This window comes from Panthera tigris, chromosome X (assembly GCF_018350195.1).
Source record: "Panthera tigris isolate Pti1 chromosome X, P.tigris_Pti1_mat1.1, whole genome shotgun sequence".
NCBI lineage: Eukaryota > Metazoa > Chordata > Mammalia > Carnivora > Felidae > Panthera > Panthera tigris.
In genome coordinates this window covers 110219350-110236555 of record NC_056677.1, presented here as the reverse complement: position 1 = coordinate 110236555, position 17206 = coordinate 110219350, and the positions used below count along the sequence as shown (strand labels likewise).

The 17206-nt window shown below is 42.7% G+C and overlaps 1 pseudogene; it reads left to right on the top strand.

The window, feature by feature from the left end:
- Positions 1 to 625: 625 nt before the first annotated feature.
- On the top strand, positions 626 to 873 carry LOC102969700 (annotated as a pseudogene).
- The last annotated feature ends 16333 nt before the right edge of the window (positions 874 to 17206 follow it).

Here is a 17206-nt window from a genome sequence, read left to right as displayed (position 1 = left end):
TGCTTTTTTAAAATTTTTATTTATTTTTATTTTTTTCATGTTTATTATTTTTGAGAGAGACAGAGACCGAGAGCAAGCAGGGGAGGGGCAGAGAGAGAGGGAGACACAGAATCCGAAGCAGGCTCCAGGCTCCGAGCTGCCAGCACAGAGCCCCACACGGGGCTCGAACACACAGACCACGAGATCATGACCTGAGCCGAAGTTGGTCGCTAAACCGACTGAGCCACCCAGGAGTCCCACAAAGTGCTTTGGCTGAGGGTCACATTGAGCTGAGAGCTGCTTTGGGGGTGTCTTTAGGAAGGAGTCAGAACCATGGCAGAAGACATCAAGATCAAAATCAAGAGAGGCGCTTGTGTGGCTCAGTCGGTTAAGCATCAGACTCTTGATTTCGGCTCAGGTCATGACCTCACGCGTTGTGGAATCAGGCCCCGCATCGGGATCTGTGCTGGCAGCACGGAGCCTGCTTGGGATACTCTCTCTCCCCCTCTCTCTCTGCCCCTCCCTTGCTTGCATGCACCTGTGCCTGTTCTCTCTCTCTCAAAATAATATTAATAATAAATAAGCAAAGAATAACATTATTATATATAAATAATATACATCAATAACAATAAATAAACTTAAAAAAATGACCCAAATCAAGAACTACCAGACTACCCCTTTTGACAGCCGCTTCCCCAACCAGAACCAGACCAGGAAGTGCTGGCAGAACTCCCTGGACTTGCCCCACTGTGACAGGGCAATGACTGCGCAAAGGGATGCTATCTCTGCATGGGAGTGGTACCTGCGTGTTCAGGTCCCTCTGCCTCACATCCTGGGTGTCAGTCAGCCTGGGATGACCGCCGGGCGGAAGGCACGTCCCGTGGGAAGATCTGAACCGGTTCCACCCCCCTCTCCTCTGCCCTCCATCCTTCTCCCAGGGCGGTGAAGGGGGACCTGGGCGCGTGGTGATCCCCACCCTGGGATCCTGAGTCATAGCTTAACTAACCATAAGTACTTGTTGGGAAAGTGTAAGACTGTGTATGTGTAAAAGAGCTGAATGGTCGGGCAAGAAGCCAGGGTGGAATTAGGACTTTGGCCAGGAAGAGGGACTTCAGGGTGATTGTTTTTTCAGTTTTGTTTTATGTGTTTAAACTGACCACCTTCTCTATGCCGGACAATGGAATGAGCTATTATACAAAATAGCCTCAAGCCCCTGTATGTGCTAAAATGTGTCTATATATTGCCCTTTATTATCCACACAGTTTCCAAAAAAAAAGTGCTTTAACTATGCATGTGGCTTAAAATCAACCAGAAAAATGCTTCATACAAGTGGACTTTTTAAAGTATCAATGGTTTGGGGTGCCTGGGTGGCTCAGTCGGTTAAGCGTCCGACTTCGGCCCAGGTCATGATCTCGCGGTCCGTGAGTTCGAGCTCCTCGTCGGGCTCTGTGCTGACGGCTCGGAGCCTGGAGCCCGTTTCGGATTCTGTGTCTCCCTCTCTCTGACCCTCCCCTGTTCATGCTCTGTCTCTCTCTGTCTCAAAAATAAACGTTAAAAAAAAAATTTTAAAGTGTCAGTGGTTTAACAATTACTGCAGGGCTAGATGATGAAAATAATCCTCAGAAATGCAACAGGATCCTCAGCACTAGAGAGGACTTCTAGATCTTTTTCATACCAACTTGAATGAATAGCAGCACCTCTTGCTGATTCCTTTCTAACCTCCTAACCCCCTGTCTTGAAGTCTTATTTTCATAAACCTCTGTGCTCTTTCCCTCCATCCCATCCCAGAGCTCACAAGTAGAATCCCTTCTTAGACCCACCTTTGAGGGGTTATTGAAGAATAGCTTATGCTATTGAATAAGCTTCCTCTGTCCTGAGCACTGCTGTAAGTCCTTTCTGTGTATCAACTCAGTTAAAAGGAGGCGACACAATGTAAGTGTCAGCTCTGGAGCCAGACTGTCTGAGTTTGTGCTTCAGCTCTACCGCTTCCTACCTGTTGACCTTGGACAAGTCGGTTAACTTCTCTGTCCCTCAAATCCGTCTGTAAAAGGAGGATGCTGCTGCCGCTGCTACATCCTACCTTAGGGGGTTGTAAGAAGATTAAGATAAATTAACATCTGTAAAGTACTTAGAACAGTGATGGCATCCACTGAATATTATGTATGTGTATACACACGGGCATACATTTGTAATATACGCATCTCTCTCTCCATAATAAAATCTATATGTATATAGAAACTTACAACTCTATCAAGAAGATACTCTTGGGGCACCTGGATGGCTCAAGTCAGTTGAGCATTGGACTCTTGATTTTGGCTCAGGTCAGGATTCCCGGGTCATGGGATTGACTTTCGTGTTGGTGGGCGTTGCGCTGAGCATGGAGTTGGCTTAAGATTCTCTCTTTTGCCCTCTGCCCCCTCCCCCCTCCTCAAAAAAAAAAAAAAGATGCTCTTATTTTTTTTACAGATAAAAAAATTTTAGGGGAGCCTGGGTGGCTCAGTAAGTTAAGTGTCCAACTTCGGCTCAGGTCATGATCTCGCAGCCTGTGAGTTTGAGCCCCACGTGGCGCTCTGTGCTGACAGCTCAGAGCCTGGAGCCTATTTCGAATTCGGTGTCTCTGGCTCTCTCTGCCCCTCCTCCGCTCACGCTCTGTTTCTCTCTTTCTCTCAAAAATAACCATTAAAAATAATTTCACAGATAAAAAAATGAAGGGTCAGGAAGGGCAAGTAGTTTTTTAAGGTCATGCAGCCTGCCCTCCTGACCACTACACAATACTGCTTCTGCTTTTGTTTTGTTTTAAATTAAAAACTATTTATTTATTTATTTATTTATTTATTTATTTATAAAGTAGTCTCCACACCCAATGTGGGGCTTGAATTCACAACCCTGAGATCAAGAGTTGCATGCTCTGTCGACTGGGCCAGCCAGGCGCCCCTTAAATAAACCTTTAAGTTGAAAAATAATTTTAACTTACAGAGATTTCTCATATACCTTACACCCAGCTTCCCCTGATGTTGACATCTTACATAACCACCTACATTTGTCACAAGAAATTAATGTTGATAATATGTTACTGTTATTAAGTAAACTAGAGACGGCTAACGATTAATAGCTCTTAACTATAGATTTAATTTGGATTTCACCAGTTTCCCCGCTAGTATCCTTTCCCTGTTCCAGCATCCAACTCAAGATGACACATTGCATTTAGCCACACTGCTTCTTTTTTTTTTTTTAATTCCAGTATAGTTAACATAGAGTGTTACATTAGTTTCAGGTGTACAATATAGTGATTCAACAATACATTACTCAGTGTTCATGATACACATACTCTGAGAGCCATACTGCTTCTTTCCTTTAGAAGATTTTTTTATTTTTATTTTTTATTATCTTTTGTTTTTTACAGTTTATTTATTTTGAGAGTGCACGAGTGCAGGGGAGGGGCAGAGATGGGGAGAGAGAGAGAGAGAGAGAGAGAGAGAGAGAGAATCCCAAGCAGGCTCCACACTGTCAGTGAGGAGCCAGATGCGGAGCTTGAACTCACGAACCGTGAGATCATGACCTGAGCCGAAATCAAGAGGCTGTTGCTTAACTGACTGAGCCACCCGGGTGCCCCAAAGATGTGTAAGCAAGCTCTGTACCCAACACGGGGCTCAAACCCATAACCCCGAGATCAAGAGTTTTATGCTCTACTGACTGAGCCAGCCAGGTGGCCCAGTCATATTGCTTCTTAATACCTATTGAGCAAGTTTGCTGGGTCAGGCCCCGTACTAGGTATTAGGGACAGAGAGATGAGTAAGAAACAGTTCCTGCCCCCAGGAAGCTCACAGACTGCTGGAGAGAGAGAGAGAGAGAGAAGCAAGGTCTTGGTTATAATAAAGGGTAGTCAGTGTGATTACACTTAAGCATGGAGGCTTGTGGGGGCACAGGCAAGAGGCACCTTATTCAGTCGGGGCCATCTAAGCTGAGACCCGAGGAGGAGTAAGACTTAGCCGGGCAAGATCAGGGTGTGTGTGTGACTTGAGTGGAGGTCAGCACTGAAAACCATATTTGAGGTGGAGAAAACATCGTGTGCAAAGATCTAGAGGGGAGAGCATGAGTATGGCCATCTTTGGGAACTGCTACATCTCCCAAGATCTCACCTCAAACTCTGAAACTCCCATCTGGACCACAACCTTCTACACTGGCTGTGACCTTTTTTAGGCCTTCAGGTTCTTTCTATGCTTTGATGGTCCCCCCTCCCTCACACACACGGCCCCACTCTCTCAGCTGCACTCATGTCCCAAATGGCCTTATGTTCAGTCACATCAGGACTGAAGTCCCCTGGGCCAATCCCTGACCCTGGGAAAACCCCACACCTCCTACTTTCAATTAAAAGTCAGGCACTGGTTAATTTCGCTGTAACTTCCTCCTAATTTGGCCAAGCCTTGACTGTGTGAGATAGGACAGGACCTGAGCTTTGGAGTCGTGCAGACATGGGTTCGAATCCTAACTCTTCCACCTGCCATCTCCGTGGCCTTAGATAAGGTAGTCATCATTTTATGAAATTTTTTAAAATTTGAGTGTAGTTGACACACACCGTTACGTTAGTTTCAGGTGTTCAACATAGTGATTCAACTTCTTTATACGTTATGTCACGGCTCCCCACAAGTAGAGCTACCTTCTGTCAGCATACGATGCTATTACAATGCCGTTGACTATATTCTCTATGCTGTGCCTTTTATTCCCATGACTTATTCATCCCATAAGATGTTCACCATTTTAAGTTTGTTTCCTCTTCTGTAAAATGGGAATGCTCACATTATCCACTACCAAGACTGGTTGTGGAGACTAAAAATAATATAGGTGTACAAAAATTAGCTCAAAATGGATCAAGGACCTAAATGTAAGACCTCAAACAATCAAACTCTTAGAAGAAAACATGGGACAAAAGCTTCATTGGCAATGATTTCTTGGCTATGACACCAAAGGCACAGGTAACAAAAGAGAAAAACAGACAAATTAGACTTCATGAAAATTTAAAATTTTAGTGCGTCGAAAGAGTAAAAGAGAGCAAAAAGGCACAGAGTAAATTTATCCACAGAGTAAAAAGGGAACCCACAGAATGGGAGAAAATCTTTGAAGATCATATGTCTGATGTCCAGAATATATAGAGAACTTCTAAAACTCAACAACAAAAAACCCAGCAAAGCAACGCAAACATGGGCAAAGGACTTGAATAGATATTTCTCTAAAGAAAATACACAAATGGCCAATAAACACATGAAAAGATGCTCAGCATCACTAGTCATTAGGGAAGTGGAAATCAAAACTGCAATGAAATCCACTTCCTGCCCGTTAGGATGGCTACTATTAAAAAAAACAATAACCCAGAAAATAACAAGTGTGGGTGAGGATGTAGAGAAAAGGGAACACTTGTGCATGTTGGTGGGCATGTGAAATATACAGCCACTGTGGAGAACGGCATGGGGGTTCCTCAAAAAATTAAAAATAGAATTACCATGTGATCCAGAAATTCCACTTCGGGGTATATACCCCAAATAGTGAAAGCAGGGCCTCGAAGAGATATTTGTACACTCATGCTCATAGCATTATTCACGGTAGGCAAATCATGGAAGCAACCCGAGGGTTCATCAATGGATGAATGGATAAGAAAATGTGGTTGTAAAGGGAAAAACCGAGTCCTCTGCTCCTGTGTCTGTTTTTTACTCTAACATGCCTATCGCACTCACAACACTTCTAACACCAGATGTGTGGGGGTTTTCCCCCACCAAGCAATTCTCTAACACAGGCTGGTTGTCCTACAATTTAACTCAATTCTGACACTACCTACCAGGAAATAGCATCAGATCCCACAGCTTAAGGGCTCAGTCCAACGAGACTCTTCCCCCCACCCCCAAATTCAGATGCCAGTTTTAACTAGTAGGTCCTTAGTTTACTCACACTTCTGTCCAACATGGCTATAAATAGGAGGTTCCCATGACTCCTTCCTGGGGTTTGATTAATTTGCTAGAGTAGCTCACAGAAGTCAGGGAAATAACTTACGTTTGCCAGTTTATTAAACAATATGGTAAACGATATGGATGAACAGTCAGATGAAGAGGTACGTAGGGTGAGGTCTGGGAGAGTTCTGAATGCAGGAGCTTCTGTCCCTGTGGAATTGGGGTGCATCGCCCTTACAGTACATGGATGTGTTCACCAACCTGGAAGCTCCCCAACCCCCCTAGTGTTGGGACTTTAAGGGAGGCTTCCTCACATAGGCACGATTGACCATTAACTCCATTTTCAGCCCCTCTCACTCCCCTGGAGAAGTGAAAATTCCAAGCTTCTATTCATGGCTCGATCTTTCTGGTGATCAGCCCCCATCCAGAAGCCCACCCAAAATTGCCTCCCTTGGACAAAAGATACTCCTATCACCCAGGAAATTCCAGGGGATTCAGGAGCTCTCTGTCAGGAACCAGAGGCAGAGACCAATATTTAAATCACAGTGGCGTGTGCATACAATGGAATATTATTCAACCTTAAAAAGGAAGGAAATCTTGCCCTATGCTGCAACGGATAGATCTTTTTTTACATGTTTATTTATTTTTGAGAGAGAGAGAGAGAGAGCAAGCGGAGGGGAGGGGCAGAGAGACAGGGAGAGAGAGAACCCCAATCCGGCCCTGTGCCGTCAGCACAGAGCCCGATGCGGGGCTTGAACCAACAAACTGCGAGATCATGCCCTGAGCCAAAACCAAAAGTTGGACGCTCAATCGCCTGAGCCACCCAGGCACCCCATCTGTGATGGATGAATCTTGAGGATGTTATACTAAGTGAAATAAGCCAGTCACAAAAACACACATACAGTATGATTCCGTGTACGTGAGGCACTTAGAGTAGTCAAATTCACAGAGGCAGAAAGTATCATGGTGGTTGCCAGGAGCTGCGGGGAGGGGAGAATGGGGAGTTACGGTTTCATGGGGACAGAGCTTCAGTTTGGGAAGATGAAAAAGTTGTGGAGATGTGGTGGCGATGGCTGCACAGGAATGCGAGTGTACTTCATGCTGCTGTATCGTGCACCTCAAAGTGGTTAAGATGGTCAACTTTACGTTACGTATATTCTACCACGATAAAAAAAGAAAAAATACATAGGCAAAGTTCTTTTTTTTTTTTTTTTTAGGATTTTTAAAAACGTAATCTCTACACCCAACATGTGCCTCAAACTCACAACCCCGAGATCAAGAGTCCCACCCCCTATGGACTGAGCCAGCCAGGCTCCCTGGCAACATTCTTACTATGGTGCCACATAACAGGTGCTGAGTAATTGGTAGCTTCCTTTATTATCAACCGCTTTTGTGTTTATCACTAGGTGAATCTCCAGGGTTTTGTTTATAGGACCTACTCCAAACCTTTTCCCTTTCTTCAGCCTCCAATGCTCACTTTCTTCCCTTGCCTTCTCTGTTCTTGGGTCTCCTTTTACCTCTTTGACGGTCTCTCGCATTGCCTTTACTGGTTCTTCTTCCTTATTTCCTAAGTGTAGGTATGTCCTCAAGATCCCATGTTCAAAATTCTTCTTTTCCAGGGGCGCCTGGGTAGCTCAGTTGGTTAAGCATCCGACACTTGATTTTGGCTCAGGTTGTGATCTCATGGTTCGTGAGACCGAGCCCTGCATCGGGCTCTGCGCTGACACTGTGGAGCCTGCTTGGGATTCTCTCTCTCTCCTTCTCTCTCTGCCCCTCCCCTGCTCTCCCTCTCAACATAAACAAAGAAACAAATTCCTCTTTTTCTTTTAAAAAAAATTTTTTTTTAACGTTGATTTATTTTTGAGACAGAGAGAGACAGAGCACGAATGGGGGAGGGTCAGAGAGAGAGGGAGACACAGAATCTGAAACAGGCTCCAGGCTCTGAGCGATCAGCACAGAGCCCGACGCGGGGCTTGAACTCACGGACTGCGAGATTATGACCTGAGCCGAAGTCAGACGCTTAACCGACTGAGCCACCCAGGCGCCCCTCCTCTTTTTCTATATTATCTCTCTTAGTAATTTTTTTTCAGGCTTATGTGAATGACAGTTTTTTGTTTGTTTGTTTGTTTGTTTGTTTGTTTTTTTAAGTAAGCTCTGTGCCCAACATGGGGCTTGAAGTCATGACCCTGAGATCAAGAGTCACATGTTCTACTGACTGGGCCAGCCAGGTGACCCTTATGTGAATCACTTCCAAATGTGTATCTCTGATCTCAACTTTACACTTGAGCTCCAGACCTGATTTCCAGACTCCTCACTGACCATCTTCACCTGGATGTTTTGAGGGCCCTGCACATCTATATGCTAATGTCTTCTCTTCCAGTTCTCCTTCCCACCCCACCTCAAACCTGTCCTTCTGACTATTTCAGTTGTTAATGGCCTCACCCTCTTCTCAGACCCTAGGTTTAAACTCTCAACATCTTATGGTTCTAAGAACTGTCATGCAGTCTCCACATTTCTGTTCTCACTGCCGTCAGCCAGTTTGCTACCTCGGCGTCTTGCCATCCAGTAGAGGCAATCCATCCCTTTCTAGTGGGGAGGCTGTTTGAGTACCGTCCTATCCAGAGTACTCCCTTTTCCTGATAACAAGATTGCCGGGACATACAATTCAGAAATTTGCTTGATGAGCAAGGATTTAAAACAAAGGGAGGGGAATAGTCCTGACGGATATTTTATTCCAGCTATGATGAAGACCAAGGAACTGTCCCTGCTCTGCAGCAAGTGGTACTTAGATTCAACCTTTCTCTCCCCCATGTGCTGTAAGACACGCACTGCCGAGCCATGCTCTTGGAATACTTTTTTTTTCAGTGCTGAGTTCTATTAAGAAACATTAATGCATGCGTTAACACCATTGGCTAAGCGACCGTATGGTTGACAGTCCCCTTCCATTATGAGTTGATTCAATGAGTGGGCATCTCAAAAAAGCAATCTGTTTTTTTAACATTTATTTATTTTTGAGAGAGAGCAAGAGAGCAAGGGAGGGACAGAAAGAAGGGGACAGAGAGAATCCCAGGCAGGCTCCGAACTGTTAGCACAGAGCCCAATGTGGGGCTCGAATTCATGAACTGTGAGATCATGACCTGAGCCGAAATCCAGAGTTGGACACTTAACCAACTGAGCTACCCAGATGCCCCTTAAAAATGCGATCTTAATCCTAACCATAAATCCCATTTGGCCATTATACCCTAGGGAAAATTTGTACCTGTGTTCCAAAGACATTTACATGGGGCAAACTGCCCCAGACTGAAAACAATCCAAATATCCATCAGGAGCAGGATGGATGAATAAATTATGCCATATTCCATAAAATGGAATATCGACAACAAAGAGAATGAGCTACACGTACACACAAGGTCACAAATAAATCTGAAAAACAATGTTGAATAAAGTAAGTCTGAGAACATATGCAATATAATTCCATTTATATGGAGTTCAAAACCAGGCAAAACTAAGTAATATCATATTGGTTGGAGATAAATGCATATGTGACAACAACTGTAAAGATAAGCAAGGAATAATTAGCACAAAATTCAGGAGAGTTCTTGGAGCTTTTGAAGGTGGAGAGGAGCATAGTAGGCTGAGGAGGGGCTTTGAAGGCTTTAAAGGCATTGTTTTTTAATGCTGGACGGTGGGTCACAGGTTTTCATATCATTATTATTTAAACTGTGTATCTGCATTAAATACACTATTATATGTACAGTATACAATTTAAAAAATGTATTTAAAGTAACATTATTTCCAAGTTCTTTGAGATGAGAGGATGACCTTTCCTTTAGCGAGATAGCTCTATTTTTTTTAATGTTTATTTTTGAGAGAGTGCACATGAGCAGGGAAGGGGGCAGAGAGAGAGGGGGACAGAGGATCCGAAGTGGGCTCCGTGCCGATAGCAGAGAGCACCATGTGGGGCTCGAACCCACAAACCACGAGATCATGACCTGAGCCGAGATTGGACGAGGTTGGACGCTTAACCGACTGAGCCACCCGAGTGCCCCTAGCTAGATAGCTCTCGTCCACCTTCAAAACTCACTTCAAACCTCCTTCGGGAAGCCACCTCTGACTCCCCAGGTTTATTTAATGTGGAAAATTTCAAACATACACAAAAGTAAGGAAAATAATATAATGAGCCACCATGTAACCCCCCCCAGCTTCAACAGTTATCAACGTATAGCCAACCATGTTTCTTCTATACCCTGGCACACTCCCCTCCCCATACTGGATCATTGGAAAGCAAACCTCAGCCATCCTATTACTTCATTTGTAAACACTTTGGTAAGAGTCTCTAAAAGATAAGGACCCAGGGCACCTGGCTGGCTCAGTTCGTTGAGCTTCCGACTTGCGCTCAGGTCGTGATCTTGGGAGTTGGTGAGTTTGAGCCCTGGCTCGGGCTTTCTGCTGTTAGCATACAATCGGCTTTGGATCTGCTGTCCCCCACCCTCTGTCCCTCCCCTGCTCTCGCTCTCTCTCTCAAAAGAAAAATAAATAAATAAAACTCTAAAAAATTAAAACAATAAAAGATAAGGACCCTTTAAAAAGGGCCCAACCCCAATACCATTATCCACTTAAATTTGACAGACTCCTTAATATTAAATATCCAGATAGTGTTTAATTTTCCCATGTCCTATAGCTTTTGATTCGTTCAATTCAGGATCTAAACAAATTTCACACATCACAGTTGGTTGTTATGTTTTTTAAGTCTCTTTGAATCTAATGTTCTCCCACCCTCTTTTTTTTTCTTGCAATTTATTTGCTGAAGAAAACCACATCTGGTCAATTTCCTACATTCTGTATTTCTGGCTGATTCACCTGTCCTCCACTCATTTCCAAACCTCTCTACCTTTCCCTTTCCCACCATTTTCTATTTCCACCTATACATTTTTTTGGAGGGTAGATAGAACGGATGCCAAGAGCATAGAATGGAGGGAAGGGTCACCCCTATGCAGACCTCTACCCTAGCACTCCATACACTTGACTGGAATCATGAGGGGTTTTTTGTCTGTCTCCCTCCAGCGCACCTCTTGGGGCTCAATACTGTCTCTTAGTTGATTTTTTATCCTCTGCTTTAGACAGAATTTTACACATAGTAGGTGCCAAAGAAATGTTTATTGAAAGGATGAATAATATTGCTTTCTTGTACTGCTTATGTGCTATACCCTCTTTTCCAACTTTGCAGTAAGATTAAGACTTTGTAGAAACTTTGATTTCAACCCCCTGGGGTAAGGTATTATGCAAAATTCTTTTGATAGTTACTTTTCTTGATAAGTGTGACAAATTTCATTGTGAAGAGTGCTTTGTTTATTGTACTTTCCTTTCTTGCCCATTTCCTGAAACACCGTGGTCTTGATAAGCTTGTTTGAAAGTAAGCACAAAAGTTCCCTGCTCTGTAACTTGATTGGGGGGGGGGGGTCCCAGAAGCCTTGGCCTCAGGGGGAATTGTGGGTTAACGGCTTCTGAGTAATGCATTACTCACCACAGCTTCTTAGAAACTTCTGAAGCAAATTATTACTTTCTGAGATATCTTTGCTCTGTTCTTTGAATTCTACGGGTCATCCCCTCTTGTAGATTTTCCTCCTTTACTATATGAAAAACAATGTCTCCGAGAAAGCTAGGAACGAACTTCCTTTTCTGCACTCACTCTAGTATTTTCTCTTGATTTACAGTTGAGGCGTATGCAGTCTCCAGTGTACGTGGCTAAACCTCCTTTCTGTTAGCTCTGTATCAGGTGCTTGAACCCATATTTATGATCTGTTTTACCTCATCACAAATACAAAATGTACTAACACCACCAAATAAGAAAACTTTCCTATATGCTATTGGATTTGATAATATTGTACTCCTTATCCATCTAATCCTGTGAAAACCCCTGATGTCCTTAGAATTGTTTTAGAAATACTCCCCGTCTTCCTAATTCCAGGAAATGAATGTGGTTCATGGGACTTGCGATATTATTTTTATAAAATTGCTATGAACTGGCTGAATAATTCAAAATTCAACTGAACTAATCTAGCTGTAGCTCTGAATGTATAGGGTTTATGGAATTATGTTTGAAATGGTAGGTGATGAAGTCCCTTCCTCGGTATTTTTTTAATGCAGCACTTAGATAATGGTGAATTAAGATTTCCTGGAGAGCCAATTTTAAGCCATCAACCGACAGTGAAGGATGAACAAAGACTGGATGACATATTGGAATTATACCTGGCACATAAACTTGTATCAAACACTTCTAATCTGGCAAACAATGCCATGAGTGATGGCAAATGCAACCAAACAGAAACCTAGATCAATTATCTTAGAAAGATTGAAGTCAGCAGATAAAAATGGGACCATGGAGTCTTCTGAATTAACTAGCACCGAGAACATGAATCGGTCTTTCATCTTTTATTATTTCATCCTTTTCCTTTGAAGTAAACTTAAAAATAATCTTTTCGCCAACTCCTCAAAATGAAATATTCACTATATCACTCTTACTCCTTATTAAAAACTGGTATTAGTGTGCCTTTATACTGAAGACATCAAAGAAACTATGGAGTGTGCTCATATAAACATAAGGAAGCCTGAAGTATATTGCTTATTTTTCTATGGAATAAATGCAAAATCATGATACTTCCTTGTGCATTTACTGGAGTCTACTTGGATTTTCTGAGAGAAACTTCCCTTTCTCTTTTGATTCGATCCTCGTTGAATGGATGAAACATGTGGTAATTTGTTTCTAGCATCTTGAGATCAGCCCTACTTTTCATCCATGATAATACTCATCAAGCAGAGTACCGTACTATTTTAGTTTTTCCAATGGGTTTGGATTTTAATAGGTTTATTCCATTGCTAAGTAGTATCAAACTCTTCTATATATAATTGTGTGAGTACATCTGGATGTCATCTAGTCATTCCACATTTAAAAGTGTCTGAACATATCTTGTTACATGTTGTAAACACCATTGATGGCCTGCCACTACCCCCTTTTCCATGGTAACAGAACCCCAATTGTGCTGGTATGAGGCACCATGGGTTTTAAGAGAGACTGAGTCCCTTCCCAGCCCCAGTCCCTAACCTGGCTAAACCAGCCTTGGTAGTTTTTTTTTTTTAATTAACACTTTATTTTTTATTTTGTCTTAGTTTTTAAAATGATTTTTTTAGGGGCGCCTGGGTGGCTCAGTCGGTTAAGCGTCCGACTTCAGCTCAGGTCACGATCTTGCAGTCCGTGAGTTCGAGCCCCGCGTCGGGCTCTGGGCTAATGGCTCAGAGCCTGGAGCCTGCTTCCGATTCTGTGTCTCCCTCTCTGTCTGCCCCTCCCCCGTTCATGCTCTGTCTCTCTCTGTCTCAAAAATAAATAAACGTTAAAAAAAAATTAAAAAAAATAAAAATAAAATGATTTTTTATGTTTATTTATTTATTTTGAGGGAGACAGGGGGCACACGAGCAGGGGAGGGGCAGTGAGAGAGAGAGAGGGAGAGAGAATCCCAAGCAGGCTCCACCGGGTCAGCACAGAGCCCGACGTGGGGCTTGAACTCATGAAACTGTGAGATCATGACCCGAGCCGAAATCAAGAGTCAGTTGCTTAACCGACCGAGCCACCCAGGCACCCCCAAAACTTTATGGTTTAGAGCAGATTTAGATTCACAGCAAAATTGAGGAGAAAGGAAGAGATTTTCCATATGCCTCTCATCACCACACATGCACAGCCTCCCCCATTATCAACAAACCCCCCAGAGCGGCACATTTGTTGCAGTCGGTGAACTTACGTCGTTGCCTCATCATCACCCAAAGTCCATAGTTTACATGACTCTTCACTCTTGGTGGTGTGCCTTCTATGGGTTTGGACAAATGCATAATGACATGTATTCACTGTCATGGCATCATGCAGAGTATCTTCACTGCCCTAAAAATCCTCTGTACTCTGCCTATTCATCCCTCCCTGTCCCCCTGGCAACCACTGATCATTCTGCTGTCTCCATAGTTTTCCCCTTTCCAGGATGTCATATAGTCGGAATCGTACTGTAAGTATCCTATTAAGATTGCTTCTTTCACTTAGTAATATGCGTTTAAGGTTCTCCCATGTCTTTTCATGGCTTCGATAGCTCATTTCTTTTTTTGTAATTAATTAATTTATTTTGAGAGAGACAGACTGTGAATGGGGGTGGGGCAGAGAGTGAGGGAGAGAGAGAAAGAACCCCAAGCGGACTCCATGCTGCCAGTGCAGGGCCCGACACAGGGCTCAAAGTCATGAAACTGTGAGATCATGACCTGAGCCAAACCCGAGGGTCAGACCCTTAATCGACTGAGCCACCCAGGCACCCCATAGCTCATTTCTTTTTAGTGCTACATAATATTCCATTTGTATGAACCACACTTTATCCATTCACCTACCGAAGGACATCCTGCTTACTTCCGGGTTTTGGCGATTATGAGTAAAGCTGTTATAAACTTCATGTGCAGGTTTTTGTGTGGACGTAAGTTTTAAGGTCCTTTGGGTAAGCACCAAGAGAAGTGACTGCTGGGTCATGTGGCCAGAATATGTTTAGTTTTGTGAGAAACCGCCATAATGTCTTCCAAAGTGGCTGTACCATTTTGTAGTCCCATTAGCAGTGAATGAAAATTCCTCCATATGCATTTGGTGGTGTCATGGTTCTGGATTTTGGCCATCCTAATTGGGATCTAGTGGTATCTCGTTGCTGGTTTTTTTTTCTTTTAATTTTTTTAACGTCCATTTATTTTTGAGAGACAGAGACAGAGTGTGAGCGGAGGAGGGGCAGAGAGAGAGGGAGACACGGAATCCGAAGCAGGCTCCCGGCTCTGAGCTGTCAGCACAGAGCCCGACGCGGGCTCGAACTCACAGACCACGAGATCATGACCTGAGCCGAAGTCAGACGCTCAACCGACAGAGCCACGCAGGCGCCCTGCTCATTGCTGTTTTAATTTGCATTGCCCTTGTGATACGGTGTGAAGCATCTTTTCCTATGCTTATTTTCCATCTATGTATCTTCTTTGCTGAGCTGTCTGTTAAGGTCTTTGGCTTATTTTTCAATCAGGCTGCTTGTTTTCTTTTGGTTGAGTTTTAAATGCTCTTTGTATATTTTGGGTAATAGTCCTTTGTCAGATGTGTCGTTTGCAAATATTTTCTCTCAGTCTGCAGCCACGGTAATTTCGTTACCCTCATTGACGCCTGGCTTAGGCACAGATATTTAATTTTGGTACCGACACATGTGGAAAAGTCTGTCGGAGAGCTGTGGGGAAGGCTTTTCTCAGAAAGGGGCACCAGAAAAGGATGTCCTCTCTTCTGGCCTTTGGAAGTCGCTGTTTGGGGACGTGCTACCTGGGGCTGTTGGAATGATTCTGCAGCTATGAGGAGAATAGGAGACAAACAGAGCCTCAGAGTAGAAAAATGGAAAGAATATGAACCCCTGGTAGTATTGTTGAGCCAGTGAATTACCCAAACTGCCTTATCTCAGTTCTCCTTGTCATACAGCTTAATAAACTCACAGTTGTTGGGTTGCTTTCTTTTACTCGCATCCAGGCATTCTAGCTGACATACTACCTAAAGCGGATGGTTCCTATAAAGCATTAGGTGACATCACTCTGATTCCTGACACTACACAGATTCAGCTCCGTTAGGGCTGAATGTCAACATGAAATAATTAGAACTGGTTTCTACAGTATGTCTGTCTTTTGTCATTACTTTTACTTTATTAATAAGAATGTGTCGTTATGAAAGCAATAGTTATAGACAATTAGGAAAAGTCTTTACATTTCCTTTTTCTTTTTGAAAATGCAGAATTATTGGATGAAGTGTGCTCATTAAATTTGCAATGACACAGAGATAGGAGAGCACCATATGACAGTTAAGATTCAGAGATATTTCAGCAAGCTATAATGATGAGCCCGAACCAACAAGATGAAATGTAATAGAAATGTACATTTTTGCATTTAGGTTTGAGATGAGAACTGTGGCTGCTCAGGATGAGAGTTAAAGGCTGTTTATAAGAAAAGTATCTGGGGGTTTCAGTTAAGCGCTAATTCCCTAAGTGCCAAGATTAGAACAGGGCAAAAAAAAAAATTACTAAAAGTGTAATTATAGAAATCCTTCCTTCCTTCAATGAGTATGTATTAAACACGTATTCAGCAAATGCATATTGGCAGCTGGTTCCAAGAGGAAGCGCTTTGGACTTCAACCGATTTCAGCTTGGACTGTGTGATCTTAGGGAAGTTACTTTACTTCTCTGTGTCTCAGTTTTCCTAACTGTCAAATAGGACTGATTACAGTGTATGGTGACTGAGAGAGCCAAAATAAGGATATAGTCAAAATACTTATTAGCAATATTTTTTTAGTGTGTGGCCTTGCATTAGATCAATTGTGGTAATTTATGCACAATAATCTGTTTTGTTCCTTTTATACCTGGAGAACTTTATTTTTATACCGTATTTTGAAGCACACTGAGACCGGGGAAGGACCAGGCGAGCATGAAAAGAGGATCTCTGGAAATGGTATCACATGAGGAATCCTTTCAGGAATTAAACGTTTGATCTGAAGAGAACAGACTTCATATGTTTAAACAGGAGCCATATGAATCGGGTAATGTAGTTGTTTAGCGTTGCTACAAAGGGAACCCTGGACACAACAAGGAGAGGCAGAATTCAGCTCAATATACTGAAAACGTTAACTATGATTGTTCTGCGATAATTGCATGGCCTAATTGGAACAGCGGTGACCTCCCTGTCACTATTGTAAGGACTTGGGCAGAAGCCAGACGGGCATCTGTCAGGGAAGAGGTGGGGAATTCAGTGAGTCCGGCAGCTGTAAATTTGACTTGGGCTCCTTTGAGCAGCAAGGTTCTGATTGCATTTTTCACCTGTGTATCCTTGGAAGGTTTTTTAACCTACAAGGAATATTAACACACCATCAGGGAAACTATTGTCTCACCTATTTTGCAGAGTCAAAAATTTCAGAATTCAAATGTCCTTTAGAGACTAAATAGATGTATTTCTCAATTACTGGTCTATGAATTGGTAAGAGAGTTGAAAGACAAATTATTCTTCTCTGTATTAAGTTTTCTTCCATTGTAAGACTAATATAAACACATTAAATAAAATGGTAAAAAGAGAAAGGAAGGGAAAATCAGTTCGGCTACATCATTTTTATGCATAGTTTTAAATATATAACTTGTATTTCATATATATAGAAATAAGTATCAACATAATTATATATAATTATATATTTGTATATATAAAAATACAATATA